Source organism: Gordionus sp. m RMFG-2023, chromosome 2 (genome assembly GCF_954871325.1).
Source record: "Gordionus sp. m RMFG-2023 chromosome 2, tfGorSpeb1-WG-v2, whole genome shotgun sequence".
In the NCBI taxonomy this organism is placed as follows: domain Eukaryota; kingdom Metazoa; phylum Nematomorpha; class Gordioida; order Chordodea; family Parachordodidae; genus Gordionus; species Gordionus sp. m RMFG-2023.
The window spans coordinates 4,966,797-4,984,342 of record NC_088776.1 but is presented as its reverse complement, the minus strand read 5'-3'; positions in this window follow the sequence as shown (position 1 = coordinate 4,984,342).

Here is a 17,546-nt window from a genome sequence, read left to right as displayed (position 1 = left end):
AAAACAGCTGGGGACACCATTTTAGTTACCCGTATCGTTATTAAAAATTTTGCCAATTTATTCCTATGTCTGACGCAAACTTTATTAAAGAATTGGCTGATCATCGAGATAATAAGGAAAGAAGTTATCAATTCAGTAGCAGTTTTTAACATAAGGATAATTACTATATGAGTTACCAAAATGGCGGGTCCAGCTAATTTGCATTCAACGACGCCTTCAAATGCATTATTATGAATGCATCGTCAGTCTAGTCTAGGTATTATTATATGTCATTGCTGCTGTTATAAACTTCACGCTTAAAATATATTGGCATCCATTTTATCTATGAAAATCGATATTTAAATCCCAATTAATTGACTACTATTAATATGGCAGCTAAAAATATTAATTACTCGCTTCAAAAATACTCCTTTTTCCCTAAGAAAATCTATTTTTGAAAATAATAATTGGAATTATAATTTTTACGATAGGATAAAAATTTGATTTTTTTTTAATTTTCAGGGCGCAAATTCTCCCCTCACTCTATGATGTTAAAGCAAGATTGCAAGAATTATATTTAAAAAAAATTAAAAAATATACCCCCCCCCTTAACGTACCCGAAAAAAGATACAAAAATTTAATTATCAGACCTTTCTGTGAATTAAGTTAGGTTACAACATATTTATCATGTATAACATTTAATAACTAACCTTCTATAATACAAAGTGACAATCGGGCTTCCTGATTCTGAAATTTCTAGGTTTTGTAGAGGAATACTTCGAAAAGATTTATCTCCAGTTTTGTATGAGAATCTATTTATTTGAAAAATATTTCACAGTAAATACTTTAATCTTTTTACACCATTTGGCAAAGGCATAATTTTATTTCAATTTCCGAAACAAAATGATTATCATTCAAGATAACAATATCAGTGCCTTTGGTTCCTTTCCCTAACTAAATAAAAATAATTTAATGAATTTGTTCAAAATCGCAAAAAAAATGCTAAATATATTAATAATAAAAATTAATAATAATTACACAGATTAATATTTAAATATTATTTCGCACATGAATAATTGGTATGTGCGCACTTAAATGTATGGTTTAAATTTTTTTTATTAATTTTTAAGGAATTAGTCTCTAACATCCATAATTTTACATTGAAACTCGTGAAGGCTTTTTAAGTCAAAGGCTAGAAATAGTAATTCACAGGTCTAGTTACATAAATTGCTTCCTGGGTATCCTCGAGATCTTTAAAAAAATCTAAATATTTACCCTAAATGATTAGTTTTAAAGTTACCAACTTTTATATTAATGAAATCACGAACACCTAAATATAATTCCTTATTTTTGTTGATCATTTTAAATAGCTGTAAAGTGCAAATACATCGTTGATCCCTATAACAGGCTCAGCATAAGGAATAGAGGAAAAAATAAAATACATCTTTTTAATAAGTAAAACATCAAATATTTAGGTGTGAAAATAATAATGTAAACTCTCCAGTAGGGTCTAATAAACCTCAATTTATTTAATTTATTTTGATATATGATAAAACTAATATTAATTTTTTTATAAAATATTTAATTTAATTGATTAAGTATGGATGTTGTAGATAATTATTACTCATGCCAAAATTTCCGAAAAGATGGTTAAAAAAATTTAACTTTAAATATTAAGTATTAAAAAATTTATTGGGCATTATAAAACCTTAGATATTTTATAAAATTATTATTATTCAAAACAAGGATTTCTCAAACCCTACCACATCTTAAAAACTACACAACCAAAATAAATAAAATTTAGAGATATTTCAAGATATATTTAACGAAGCTACTGAAAACTATAGACCAAATTAATTTACTATTTTTATGTAATATCAATTCTAGCATGTTAGGAGTGCTATAGACCCCACTGAAGAATTGGCACCTTTTGATACCACCTTTACCCCCTCCCTCGCCATTTCCCCCAATTGTAAATTTATATGAATTAAGATGTCAATGTAAGAAATGTGTTACTATTTAAAAAAAAAGTTTTCAAGAAAGTATCGACCGGTCATTATAAGCTAGTCATTGTAATTAGATGTAAACTATAAAAAATATTGTCCACCCGTATTTTGAATTAAGTTACAAAAAAAATATTACAAAATGAATTTTAATTTTTCCTCCATTTCCTTTCTCCCCTTTACTACCCCACCCTACTTTCCTTTACGATAAAAATAATTTACAAAAAAATGCGCAATTATTTTATATTATATTATATTATCCAATGACATTTCAGCGCGTTAAAGGCTGTTAATCAAAACAATTCGATAGACGCAAGCTTGCAATTTTTATTTTTTTAAAAAAAAATTTTATTATATTTTTTTATATTCAACATTTACAAAATGATCTATTTTAAGTTAAAAAATTTGATTTTTTTAAATTTTCAGGGCGCAAATTTCCCCCTCCCTCTATGACGTTACAGCAAGATTGCAAGAATAATATATAAAAAAATTTAAAAAATATCCCCCTAATTTAATTATAAGACCTTTCTGTGAATTAAGTTAGGTTATAACATTATAATATTTAAAATCTAACCTTCTAATACAAAGTGACAATCGGGCTCCCTGATTCTGAATTTTCTAGGTTTTGTTGAGGGATACTCTGAAAAGATTTATCTCTAGTTTTGGACGCGAACCTGTTTTTTTTTGAAAAATATTTCTCAGCATTTGAGCTTCCATATTGTGTTCTCTAGGTTTGGTTGAGGAATACCCCAAAACAAAACTCTAGTTTTGGGAACCTTACAAAATAACAGTTTTTTTTTTGAAAAATATTTCTCATTATATACTTTAAGCTAATACCTTTTGGCATGGGCATATTTCTATTTCTTATTTTTTTTTTACAAAAGTAGGTTATTAAAAAAAAATTCTAATCATTATTTTATCTCTAATTTCCGAAACAAAATGATTATCAATCAAGATAACAATATCAGTGCCTTAGGTTTCTTTCTCGGACTTAAAACAAAAAATGAAATTGTTTAAAATCGCAAAAAAAGAAGCTAAATATAATACAAATTAATCATACAATTAAACGGTCATTACAAGCTAGTCATTGTAATTATTTTTTTATACTAAACATTTTTATTATAATCTATCAAATAAAATTATATGAAAATTAGCATATCAAATATTATAAATAAAATAAAATATTCTATAAAAACGGATGTGGGACTGCAAGTTCCCCAAAAACAAGAATAATTATATTTTAAAATAGTAATTTGCAGATTTTGTTTTAAAAAAATAATATTCTTTAGGTTCTGATGTCAGGGCTCTTATCTTGTCGCCTATATTTTTTTAAAAAAATTTTAAAGTTCCGCATGACATATGTCCTAGGGAAGAGATAACGATTGGTATAAAATCGATATCTGTTATTTTTGAATATTTAATTGTTTTTTTTCTCTCTGCTATATCAACCGGATTAGAATTTAATTTTTTGGAAAAGAAGATACGCAGGGTCCCAAATTAAGGATTTCCTTAACGACCAAGGCACGGAAGTTAAGCCATCTGGTCTTAGGCCATCATCTCATGATAAATTAGTAGGCTCCAGGATGTTTGGTATTCGGGCCCTGGTAAGAGAAGGGCTAATAGCTAAATTAATTTTTCCTCCATTTTCTTTCTCCCCCTTTACTAACAACTCCCCCCCCCTCCCTCTCCGCTTTATAGTAAAAATAATTTATAATAAATGCGCATTAATATCATATCATCCAAATGGTTCGCTTCGCCAATGCCTTTGAAATGAGAAATTAATATTATTAGGCAGTCATATTAAAAAAGATCATTGTAAATGTTGAATATAAAAAAATATATATAATTTTTTTTGAAAAAAAAAAATATTGCAAGCTTGCGTCTATCGAATTGTTTTTGATAAACAGCCTTTAACGCGATAATATAAATAATAAAATAAATGCGCATTTATTTATAAATTATTTTTACTAAAGAGGGGAGAAGAGGGGGTTGTAAAGGGGAAAAAGGAAATGGAGGAAAAATTAAAATTTATTTTACTAAATTTTTTTCTTCCTTAAAACAAATAAAAATGACAAGGTTTAAAGTGACAACTTTTTTAATAATCAATGTCTAATTATTAAGACTAGCTTGTAATGACTGCCTCCTTATAATTAACAACCCTTGATGATCATTATAAATAGTGGCACTATAAGACGCTCATCTTATAATTGGTCAATATATGGTTATCATTTTTAGTAGTTAAAAACCTTCTTAACCTCTAAAAATGATCGGACACTTAAGGTGGTCACTTTCCTCTATATTTTTTAATTCCTTGTAATGACCACCTCATTTAAATACATTTACAATCGAGGGGAGGGTGGGGGTGGGGTAAAGGTGGTATTAAAGGATGCTCGCCATATGATAGAATAATTTTAAATATGTAAAGGAAGTTAGTTAACACTTCGAAATTCCAGTGGAGTTTATAGCACTCCTGGCATGCTAGAATCGATGTTACACATATAATTGGTTAAATATTATGATATATAATATTCATATTGGAATATCTCTAAATTTTATTTATTTTGGTTGTGTAGTTTTTAAGATAGAAACATTTCTGATTTAATGGGGTCTGTGAAATCCTTCTAGAGTAAATTCGCAAGTATTTTTAAACCTTAGTTAAGATAGGGATTACTTTTTTTAAAAAATTTCAATTTTATTAATTTAATACTTATTATTTAGTGTTAAATTTTTAATTTAACATAAGTAATATTTTAAAATTTTACACCAAAAATTAAATTAAAATATATTTTTAAATTAAGGTTAGTTCCATCTTATATCAAAATATTAAATCAATAAATAGAAATGGAGATATATTCAACCGACTAGAGCAATTATGTCCTTTTTTATACCTGTAAATTTAATATAAGTATGTGATCATTATTTAAGGTTTTTATTATTAAAAGTTAGAATTTTTTTTTTCCCCAATTTCTTATGATGCGCCCTTTTATAGGGACCAACTGTTGATGAGCACCTTATAGTCACCAACAAGAAAGAAAGAAAGAAAGAAAGAAAGAAAGAAAGAAAGAAAGAAAGAAAGAAAGAAAGAAAGAAAGAAAGAAAGAAAGAAAGAAAGAAAGAAAGAAAGAAAGAAAGAAAGAAAGAAAGAAAGAAAGAAAGAAAGAAAGAAAGAAAGAGAGAGAAAGAAAGAAAGAAAGAAAGAAAGAAAGAAAGAAAGAAAGAAAGAAAGAAAGAAAGCGACTTGTAAATTGCTATGCATGCCTTTGCCTCATCACGGGTTCATAGATAATTTTGCGGCTGTGAGAGACTAGTTCCTTAAAGATTTTACTAAATTTTTTTTTATATAATTGGCACATCTAGTGCACGCTTACCAATAAATCAAATTTTTTCATTTTAATTATTGTTTTAACCTTTTTTTAGTGATTTAAATTTTAAAACAATTTAATCATTATTTTCTAGAGAAAATAGGTAAATTAATATATATGTTGACTGTCAATATTTTGATATTTTAAGGAATTGTTTAATGGAGACATTATGGAAAAATAAATTTAATTTTTAATGAATATTTATTATCCTTTTAATAAAAATATGTTTGTATCAATTTCCATAATATATTAACTAAGGGAGACCTGGGAACAATGGGAGCTCTAATGGCAAACGTAAATATTATTAAAACTACTTGATTTTTCCAACGTGACAAGCCTAGCCCAAATGTCTGTCACTATTTCTTTTATTGTAAATTGGAAGAGGAAAGATTTTAAACATAACATCAACTTAATGGCAATAATAGATCGGTTTAGCTCACAATGTTAAAGGATACCAAACAAAAATCAATCGTAATATTTAAAAAATTATATATTTCTCACATTATAAATGTTATCGTCTGCTTACTACGTGTAATTTTATCGTCTGTTTGATCCGCTTTATTTTTATAGTAACTAAATCTATTACTCTTTCAATAATTTTACTTTCAGTGACACATTTTTATTTATAACTTCAAATTGAAGAAATATTCTTCGTGGAATAGTTACCGCTATTCTATGCTATAGCTTCCTATGCAGAACTTAAAATTAGGATCTCGAATAAATAAGATATATTGATTTGATGTCATTACATTCTATGAATTTATGTGGATGAATATTCTAACTTTTAATTAAATTTTAAATATGATTGCGCCATTTATGCAACTTAAATCTATAAAATATGCGACATGAATCTGTAAAATATGATATCAAAAAAGACCTGGCTATTGCTCTATGGTATATTTGTATGTTGGCTCATCTAAATTATAATCTAAACATTCAAATAAAATATTTACTACGTAATCTATATTGATATGTAAACAGTATTTATTTAGAAAATTAAAAGAGTGGGATGCTAAAAATCTTATAAATATTTTCTTATCAAAGAATTTTAAAATTAATTAAATACCTTGAGTTTTTTTTTAAGCTAAAAATATATTTTTTATGTGATAAGAATTGTTCTCAAATTGTTTCGTAAAATTCATGAAAAATTTTTTAAAGTATAATGTTATAAAATATTAACCCTTTTTATTGTCGAAGATTTGTTTGGACTATTTTCTTTTATAGCCCCCCCCCTTACAACCACCTCCTTCCCCTCGCCCCTAACGTCATCAAATTCTCAGGAAAATTTCAACCATACAAATAATTATTCGATATAAATAATTATTATTAATTTTATTTTAATATCTGAAAGGAAAAGTGCTAAAATAAAACCTTTTTCTTAAATTTTAAATATAAATTTTCAATTTTACAAATTTGTAAATAAAAGTTATAATAATAGAATAAATTTGCGTAATATATTTACAAATATAAAAAAAAAGTACACATATGATGTCTAAGGTCAATCTCATATTCATCGAATTTCTACCAGCTGTTATAAGGATATCTCTGCATTGACTTTGTGACCTAAAGTTGTTCTATGTGATTTTGGAAGGCAAATGAATTTGAAAGGGAGGTATCCTAAATATCCTAGTTGGTGATATATGAAATTACGTTAATAGGTTGAATAATTGATGATGTGCATGTGACCCACCGGGGATAAGAATATTATAAATTTTCTTATATCCTTGCTCCACCAGTCCTTGTCATTACCCAAAACGAGTGATAAATGTACTAGAACATGATCCTGTGCCAAACAATATAATTCGCATCTCGCTCGCTTTAAGGTATTATATGTGAATTTATTTGATCCTGCTAATTATTCATTTTTCTTAATTTGAATTGTTTTTTAAGTTTGTTGATTGAGATATTTATATAAAAATATTTAATCTAAAACATCTTGAATTTTTACCTAACGACTAAATTTGCAGATCGTGGGCTTACTCTATGAGTGTTGACCGGTAAATGGGAGAACAATCTAGGCAGGAGGTTTCCAATAAGTTGAAGTATCAGATTATCATTGATTGTAATGGTTTTGGCATATTTATCCAAATGGTAATATAAATACCGGGATAATGATTATATTATAAAGGCAAAATTTATTTTAAAAAACAAGCAAAACGTTTGACCTTTCAAATTAGTTCTCGAATTTAAGTTTTAAAAAATATATATATTATTGTTGTTAAATTTCCACATGATAAAACCATAAAGTTAAGTTTACAAATAGATTTAATTTTATATGACTTAAAATATATGGCTAATTTTTTTTTTTTTTTTTTTTAGAAAGGGGTAAAAAAAACCTATCTCCCAACTTCGTCACCGATTAAAAAATCAAGTAACTCGTTGCTAGCTTACATCACTGTGTTCAGAGGCAACACAATGCTCCGCGCCAGAATAGGAGTGAGGTACCTCTATGATAAAACTAATCAGGGGTATGCGAGGCTTTCACTCGCTAAAAAAACATCCCCTCTGCTCCTTCCGTTTCTTCATCTGATTGAAAAAAAAACGACATACTCATCAGGGCTCTGCCTCTGGGCCCTAATAGTAGAGCTCTAACTAGTGTTTTAATATGACAAAATCCTTATCCACCTCATCAAATTTAAAGTTGTAAAAAAGTGGGTAACCTACTTCTTGAGTCAAACTCTGCATTTTTTAATTCCTAAAAAAATTATAGACGATCTTTATCTCCTTTACACTTTGTTCAGCTTGATCTTGCTTAATTCAGATCGGTTCTTATTTTGCTTACTATGTTTTACTTGACCTGGCTTACCTTAGAATGTATTAGGCTTGGCTTATCTAGTTTGGCTTTCTAAAGCTTGGCCTTGTTCGGATCAACTTTGTCTGGCTTGGCTTTGTATAGCTTTCCTTTGTCGCGATTGGCTTTGTCAGGCTTAATTTTGTTAGTCTTAGCTTTGTCACGATTGGTTTTGTCAGGCCTGGCTTTATCGGGCTTAGCTTTGTCACGATTGGTTTTGTCAGGCTTGGATGTGTCGGGATTCTCTTTGTTAGTCATAACCTTGTCACGATTGGCTTTGTCAGACTTGATTTTGTTAGGATTGGCTGTGTCACGATTGGCTTTGTCAGGCATGGCTTTGTCAGACTTTGCTTTGTCATGATTGGCTTTGTCGGGCTCTGATTTGTTAAGCCCGGCTTTGTCAGGATTGGCTTTGTTAGGCTCCCAAAAACGAAACAAAACGAATCGAAACAAAACGCTGCCAAACAATTGCGAGACAAGACGAAGCATAACAGAACGAAGTGAAATAAAACACCGAGAAACAAAACGAAGCGTAACATAACAAAGCGAAACAAATCATTGCCAAACAAAACGAAGCGAAACAAAACGCGACGAAACAAGAAGAAGCCAAACATAACTCCGCAAAACAAAACGAAGCGTAACAAGACTATGCGAAATAAAACGTCGCGAAACAAAACGAGGCGTAACAGAACTGAGAGAAACAAAACGTTGCAAAACAAAACGAAGCGTAACAGAACAAAGTAACAAAAACACAGCGAAACAAAATAAATCTAAAAAAAACGAAGCGAACCAAAACGCTACGAAACAAAATAAATCTAAACAAAACGAAGCGAACCAAAACGCTACGAAACAAAATAAATCTAAACAAAACGAAACAAAACAAAAATAAAAGATACGAGACAAAACAAATCTTAATAAATTTAAACAAATGCACTAACTATAAAACTATAAATGAAAATCTTCAAAAATTGTAATTGTAGCAATCAAATAAATTAAATATATTAATTATTCTTGCCTATAATTTACTTTTTCCATTTCATCGATTACTCACGACTAAGAGTTTGTGACTTACACATTTCCCGTAACCGATTAGATCTAAATATTTATATGTTTCACAAAATTATATTTAATTCTAACCAATTCATGTTTAAAATATTTAACAATCAATTTATTCTGATATAGCTTTTAGCATATAATATTTTGGTAATATAAACAGTTCTGATAATTTATTGTTCCAAATAATTTCGTATATTTTTCAACAATCAGACCTATAGACGGTGTAATTTGTAGAAACAATGTTAATCGGAATAAGATACAATTAAATATCTATAAACCTAATCTTTGAGAGTTTTGAGAATAATCTAAGCAAAACGAAGCGATGTATAACAAAACAAAATAAAAGATAAGAGATAAAACGATCTTGACAAATTTAAATAAATGCTCTAACTATAAACCTATTCTTTAAAAATTATAATGTAGCAATAAAAAATATTTAAATTTGAAATATATTAAATATTGTTACCTATAATTTACTTTTCCATCTCATCGATTCTCACCACCCAGAGTTCGTGACTTTCACATTTCCAGTATCCGCATAGACCTAAATATTTATATGTTTCACAAAATAATTTTCAATTCTTCATGTAGATTATGTAAATCAATTCATGTTTAAAATATTTAAAAAAAATTTTTTTTGACGAGTATAATATATTTATTGATGTAATAATTTCGTATGTTTTTCAACAATCAGACCTTAAGACGATGTAATTTGTAGAAACAATGTTAATCGGAATAAGATACAATTAAATATCTATACACCTAATCTTTGAGAGTTTTGAACATAATCTAAACAAAACGAAGCGAAGTAAAACGAAACAAAACAAAAATAAAAGATAAGAGATAAAACCAAATGCTCTAATTATAAAACTAATCTTCAGAGATTATAATGTAGTAATCAAAATATTTAAATTTGAAATATTTTAAATATTGTTACCTATAATTTACATTTCCGTCTCATCGATTCTCACCACCCAGAGTTTGTGACTTTCACATTTCCAGTATCCGCATAGACCTAAATATTTATATGTTTCACAAAATTAATTTCAATTCTTCATAAGAAGTAGATTATGTAAATCAATTCATGTTTAAAATATTTAAATCAATTTATTTTGACATAGCTTTTAGCATATAACTTTTTGGTAATATAAACAGTTCTGATAATTTATTGTTGCAATATTCGTATATTTTTCAACAATCTGACCTTTAGACGGTGTAATTTGTAGAAACAATGTTAATCAGAATAAGATACAATTAAATATCTATAAACCTAATCTTTGAGAGTTTTGAGCATAATCTAAACAAAACGAAGCAAAGTAAAACAAAAAAAAACAAAAATAAAAGATAAGAGATTATAAACCTATTCTTCAAAAATTATAATGTCGCAATCAAAAATATTTAAATTTGAAATATATTAAATATTGTTACCTAAAATTTACTTTTCCGACTCATCGATTCTCACAACGCACAATTTGTAACTTTCACTTTTCAGTATCGCAGAGACCTAAATATTTATATGTTTCACAAAATTATTTTCAATTCTTCATAAGAAGTAGATTATGTAAATCAATTCATGTTTAAAATATTTAAATCAATTTATTTTGACATAGCTTTTAGCATATAACTTTTTGGTAATATAAACAGTTCTGATAATTTATTGTTGCAATATTCGTATATTTTTCAACAATCAGACCTTTAGACGGTGTAATTTGTAGAAATAATGTATATCGTAATAAGATACAATCAGATCTCGTTACCCCTAATTTTTGACAGTTTAGAGCATATAAAAAAATAATTGTATTAAGTTGAATGTTTAAATGAAACAAAAATAAAGCAACAAAACAAAAATAAAAGATACGAGACAAAACAATCTTAACAAATTTAAAGAAATGCTCTAATTTTAAAGCTTTAAATGGAAATCTTCAAATATTGTAATGTATTAATCAAAAATATTTAAATTTAAAATATATTAAATATTGTTACTTAGTTTACTTTTCCATCTCATTGAATCTCACGACCCATAGTTTGTGACTTTCACATTTCCGGTATCCGCTTAGACCTATATATTTATATGTTTCATAAAATTATTTTAATTCTTCATAAGAAGTAATTATGTAAACCAATTTATGTTTAAAATATTTCAAATTCATGTTTAAAATATTTAACAATCAATTTATTTTGACATATCTTTATATAACATTTTTGTAATATAAACAGTTCATAATTTATTGTTGTAATAATTTTGTATATTTTTCAACAATCAAACCTTTAGATGGTGTAATTTGTAGAAATAATGTTTATCCGAATAAGAGACAATAGAATCTAGCTTTAAAAATTTCATAGTATATTAAGTTCAAGTTTAAATAAGGATTAAATCCTGAACTCGATGGTTTTATTAAAACAAGTTTTTTAGAAATTTATATTATTATTATGTGTTAAAAACGCTTTTACCATCTAACAATCAACAAATGCTTCATGAATTTTTTTTAAAAGTGGTCTCTATATTTCTTAAGAGATGTTATAAGTAAAACAAAAATTCATACTTTAAATATCCGATATAGCAAAATAGACACAATATCTTACATTTTTATGATTGCAATATTGTTCATAGGGATAAAGATGACGCAAGTAACATAAGTGTTATTCGTATCACTACTATGTGTTCAGTGATAAGTTTTTAAATTTTGATTTCTAGCCTGTAGAGTTGGTTTGCATTTTAATTTTTTAGCTTTGTTGTCAAAATTTGTCACGGATAACAAGATTAAAGCATACGTACTATAATGATTTTAAAACATAATATCATTATAGAATCCATTCCATTTAATATCGAGATAAATTTGAAAATTAAATCATTTAGCCTAATGTCGTTAATTAATTACTCTATTATATCATCATCATCCTTCACATCATCATCATCATCAATATTACAAGTTTGAAATATGGAATCTAAAGAGTAAATATGATTATGAAAAATATTTATGTAATTTCCAAAATAACTACGACAATTACTTTTAGAACGCACCTTCTTAATTTTATGATTCTCATAAATATAATCTAAAAGGACACCTAGTAAATCAAAATATTTTAAATATACCCAGTTAATAGTTCAGAGCCATTTCTCTTTAATAGTGAAATGACTTATTTTGTGTAGGTTTACTTACGGAAGACTGGGTTTCTAAGGTGGGTTATTCTGATTTAGATAAAATGCTAATTTTAAGGATTAAAGTTGAATCTTGGAGAGTCTCCTTCACTATTATGGCTACAAAATAAAACCAAGCAACCATCCCTCCTTTAATACTCTGAGCGCTATCTAAGATTTAAAAAATTAATCTATAAAAAACAAGATATTAGAAATCAATTAGAATGATAAACTATATCATTTTTCATAAATAATCATCCATGTGGGCTAATTTAGATATGTAATTGGCTATTCTGGCCAGCTTTTTATCTGTATCTATACTGGAATTATTGTTATCCCTGATCCTGTAAAATCTTGGATATTTTGCCAATTATTGTCGTATATAGCTTGGGGTTAGTAAGCAAGCTTAAATTTCTCTAGAGACTCTTTTAGATGTGTTAAAACTATGAAACTAAGTTTATTCAGGAGGGAATATATCATGCAATTTTAATAAATTTTAGAAAGAATACTTTTGCATCCTATCAAAAAAACACCCCAAAATATCTTTTGGTGAAGGGGGGCTAAAAATACTTTTTGTTTAACATCCTTTGAACATGGACAAAATGATTGGTGTTAGACTTTTTACCTCAACTGCAAAGTAACCCTGACACCTCCCTTCAGATAATTATGTTTGGCTCTGTTCTATATCTTACATTTTACTTCCTTTCTTAATTACATCGTATTCATTTTCCAATATATTGCAAATGGAAACTATAAGTTCTAAAAAAAATAAACTAGATTACTAATAAAAATAATATAATGATATAATCGCAGGAATGATTATGGAGGTTTAATGCGCGTAGGTGAATCTAAAAATATTTTATGAATTATAATATGTTTTAAACAGTTTTATTTTTTTAAAACATCTATCGGCGCAAATTTGTCTCCGTATATTTTTTTAAGGACATAATGTGCAAACCATTAAGAAGGTTGGGAGTAGAAAATAAAAATTGGTGGATATTGTGGCCTTAAATAACGGCATATATAGATAAATTCCTTAATTAAAATCGAAAAAAATTTTAATATTGTTTTTAAAATCTTTTTAATGTTTATTTTTCGAATTTTGCAAATCTCTAACAAAAATTATTCCACTATCAATGTTCATATTATTTTTTAATACTAAGATATAGGGGTTGAAAATGCAGTAACCAAAATTATGTTATCCCAATATGATTGACATTTTATTTTTTTACCAATTATATTCCCCAAAAAAGAATGATATTTTTTTTATTTCACAATCGTAAAAATTTTGTAATGGATTTTAGTCCTAAAAAGTTTAAGAATGAGAAAATGTTATGAAAAAAATAATAATATAATTAAACATAAAAAAAAAGAGATAAGAAAATACAACTATTAATGTATATTCCCTTTATTATTGAATATATCCTAATAAGTTAATTTTCTATAAGTTATTTATATCTATATAATGTTGCAATAATGGGGTAAGTTTGCAATTTAAGTTGAAGCTTAATCAGGCAATTCTTTAATAAAAATTTGCCTCAGACATAGAAATAAATTTACCTCTCGTTTAAAATTTTTACCCAATGATATGGGTATTCAAAATGACGTTCTCAGCTGTTTTTGATGTACACTTTTAATGAATTCATCGTCACATCTAGGTATTATTATACGTCATTGGTTTTTGTTTTCGGTTTTACATTAGAAATAAAATAAAATGAAATTGATAGTGTTGCTAAAAAGCCCAATTCGAGTCGATTTTTTAAAAGGGTCCGACTAAGTTTTTAGCTAAATATTATGAATGTATAAGAAAGAAAGAAAGAAAGAAAGAAAGAAAGAAAGAAAGAAAGAAAGAAAGAAAGAAAGAAAGAAAGAAAGAAAGAAAGAAAGAAAGAAAGAAAGAAAGAAAGAAAGAAAGAATATATATAGTAGAATTTATTAGGTTAATAGAAAGTTAGTTATATTTTATAATAAATAAATTTAAAATAAAGTATAATTTTGTATCAAAAATCTTTTATAATTTTTACACCATATTAGCATGGTGGCAATGGTGGAATCAGTTAGTTATATTTTATAATAAAATAAATTTAAAATAAAGTAATTTTGTATCGATATCTTTTTAATTTTTAAACCATGTTAGCAATCGAGATCTGGCAGATAGATGTACCAAGCATTTCTGCTAGCTAGGAGCACAATCTTTAGGCTTCCATAATGTTATTCTGTTTATAAATCAAAACTAGCTTTTGGAAGTTTGAAAATAATCTTCGAAAAAAAATTCACTCTTGAACAAAAATATATTATTATTTTATTTAAATATTTACAAGAAAATCGTAAATTTTTACTTTATAATAGAATATTTTTTTTTAAGAAAGATTTTGCCATTTTTAGAGTAAAATTTGATCAAAAATCTTTGTTCTTCGAAGACAAACTCGAATTTATTTGACATTCCATCTCTGACTTATTCTATAGAAAAGATAATAAAACAAAAATTATTACAAATAAAATTAAACGATCTTTATCGTGCCGATCCTATTTTCCTGGAAAATCACTTAAAAAAAATCAGTGCATATCCGATTTACCTCACGTGAGTCATGATCATGATCATGTTCCAAGCTAGAAACATGGCGGCTTTTTTTTTAGCGCCAAGGTGTTTTTTCCGGGAAATGTGTTATTTTTACTCATTAAATCATTTTTTGAGCCTTTTTTTTAAATTTAAAAATCGAATTTTACCGAAATAAATATTTTATCATGTTTGGAATACCAATCTTATAAATTTTGGAAATTATTGCCGCTAATCTTTGCATCATTTATAATTTGTATAAAAAAAATATATGGAAAATTTAAATATAAATTATATTAAGTTTAAACGTTAGTGTAAAGTGTTACATATTAGTAACGATTTTATTTTGTTTATATATATATTTTTTTTTATTGTAGATAATGAAGGTTTAAGGCTATCAAATTAAACTTTTACTTTATATCAATTTTTATAAGAAACGTTATATTATATGATATATATTTATATTATAAAATTGATTTATTTTTGTATATACAAAGAGATCATTATTATAAATCTTTACCAGTTAACTTTTGAAAATAAAGAATTTAATTTATTATTTTTAAATCGATTCTTATTAATTCCTACAAGATTGTCTGAAATTCATATAGATATTCAAAACATGACGGAATACATTTTTCGGGCAAAATCAGATTTTAAATTTTTTTAAAAAGGGCTCAAAAAATGATTTTAAAGTTGAAAAAAATAACACATTACCGGAAAAAAACACTTTGGCGCTAACGTATATAAATTATTCAGAAATATAGTTCATGAAGATTAGTTACTCAATTTTAGTTATGCAATTTGGACGCTTAAACTCTTAATAACATAAATATAAAATTCATTGATTAATCATATCTAATATATATAATCTCCATAATCACATGATGATCGTTTTCGTATCTCCTTAATGTATTTAAAATTTAAGGAGACTATATAGTGTAATGTTAATTTTTTATTTTAATTTTTTTTTTTGCCATCACCGGGATTCGAACTTGCGACTTCACGATTGGAAAGGCAAACGTTCTTTCAAAGCAGCCCCCCTTAACTTTTTATTTTACGATAATTCTTCATATATATTTAATTTAAATTAACAATAATTTTATGCACCAATTTCAACATAATTAATTATATAGTTGAAGGGTAATTATTTAGTTTGTGTGTATGGTATTAAATATACTTTATTAATAAATTTTATTAAAAACTCTGCAGGGGGAATTGACGGTTTTCGCCCCTCTTATTTCCAATTTTTAATTAACCCTAAAAATCCTTATCAAGATTCATTTGTAAATTCAATGATAATACTTAGTGAAAATATATTGAACAATGATTTACCTAGTCAAATTCACCAAATTATTTTTGGCGCAAGATTAATTGCTTTTTCTAAGCTTGATGGTGGAGTTCGGCCAATTGCAATAGGGTCTTTTTTTAGGAGACTTTTAGCTAAAATAATCGTTGAGCGCATCAAACCTGATGCTTCAAAAATGTTCCAAACATATCAACTAGGCTTTGGTACCAAAGGGGGATGCGAAATAGCCGCTCACTCTCTTCGCATATATATCGAAGATCCTCCTCCAGACGCCGTAGTCTGTAAGCTTGATTTTAAAAATGCTTTTAATTCTTTATCCAGAAAAACATTTTGAACATTTTTTATGAAAAATTCCCAGTTTATGCAAGATTTATTGAACAGTCTTATGGCTGTAGAACCCCTCTCAAATTCGGGGAATATACCATTCCTTCTGACGAAGGTATTCAACAAGGAGATGGGCCCTCTGATCTTTAGTTTAGGTATACATAACCTAGTTCATTGTCTAAAATCCTCTTTTAATTTAGATTTAAACATATGGTATCTAGATGATGGTACCATTTGCGGACCTTCTAAAAATATTCTTGCAGCGATAGATTATATAGAGAAGAATTCTCTAAACATAGGCCTTACTCTAAATAAAGCTAAATCGGAAATATGCTTTTTAAATTCAAATACTCTCAAAGTCCAAGGGTTTAAAATCATCAAAAAAAGTGAAATTAATCTTCTAGGTTCACCTTTAAGCAGTTTTTCCAACTGTGAGGTGTTCGTGGAAAAATTTTTCGAAGGCTTATCAGGTCTTGAAACTATTTTAAACGAAATTCCTTCACACCAGAGCTTTTTTCTTTTAAAAAATATTTATTTTTACCAAAGATTGTACATATTTTTAGATCTCCTTCCTTTTTTTTAAATAATGAAATTATTAATCGTGTTCATGAATTTTTTAGAAGCTTATTAGAAAATATTTTAAATATTAAATTGGAAGATTTTAATTGGGGTTTCTCACAATTACCCTCGAAAATGGGTGGTTTAGATTTATATCCTTTAAACCTTCTATCTCTTTCCTCATTTTTGGCATCGCGTTTGATAAATAACGCCATGATATCTTCTTTTATCTCTCCTAAAGATAACCTTTTAAACTCAGCCTTGACAACCTGGGTATCTTTAGCTCCATCTGAAGCTGTCTTACCCACGATCTTAACACACCAATCTATTTTCGAACCTTTAATTAAAAATTTTTTTTAAATAATCTCATCAAACCCCCCTTTGGAGTATATTCAACTATTACAGAATGCTGACTGTACTAGTGGTTATGAATGGTTGGAAGCATTACCAAGTCGTAACCTAGGTAACCTC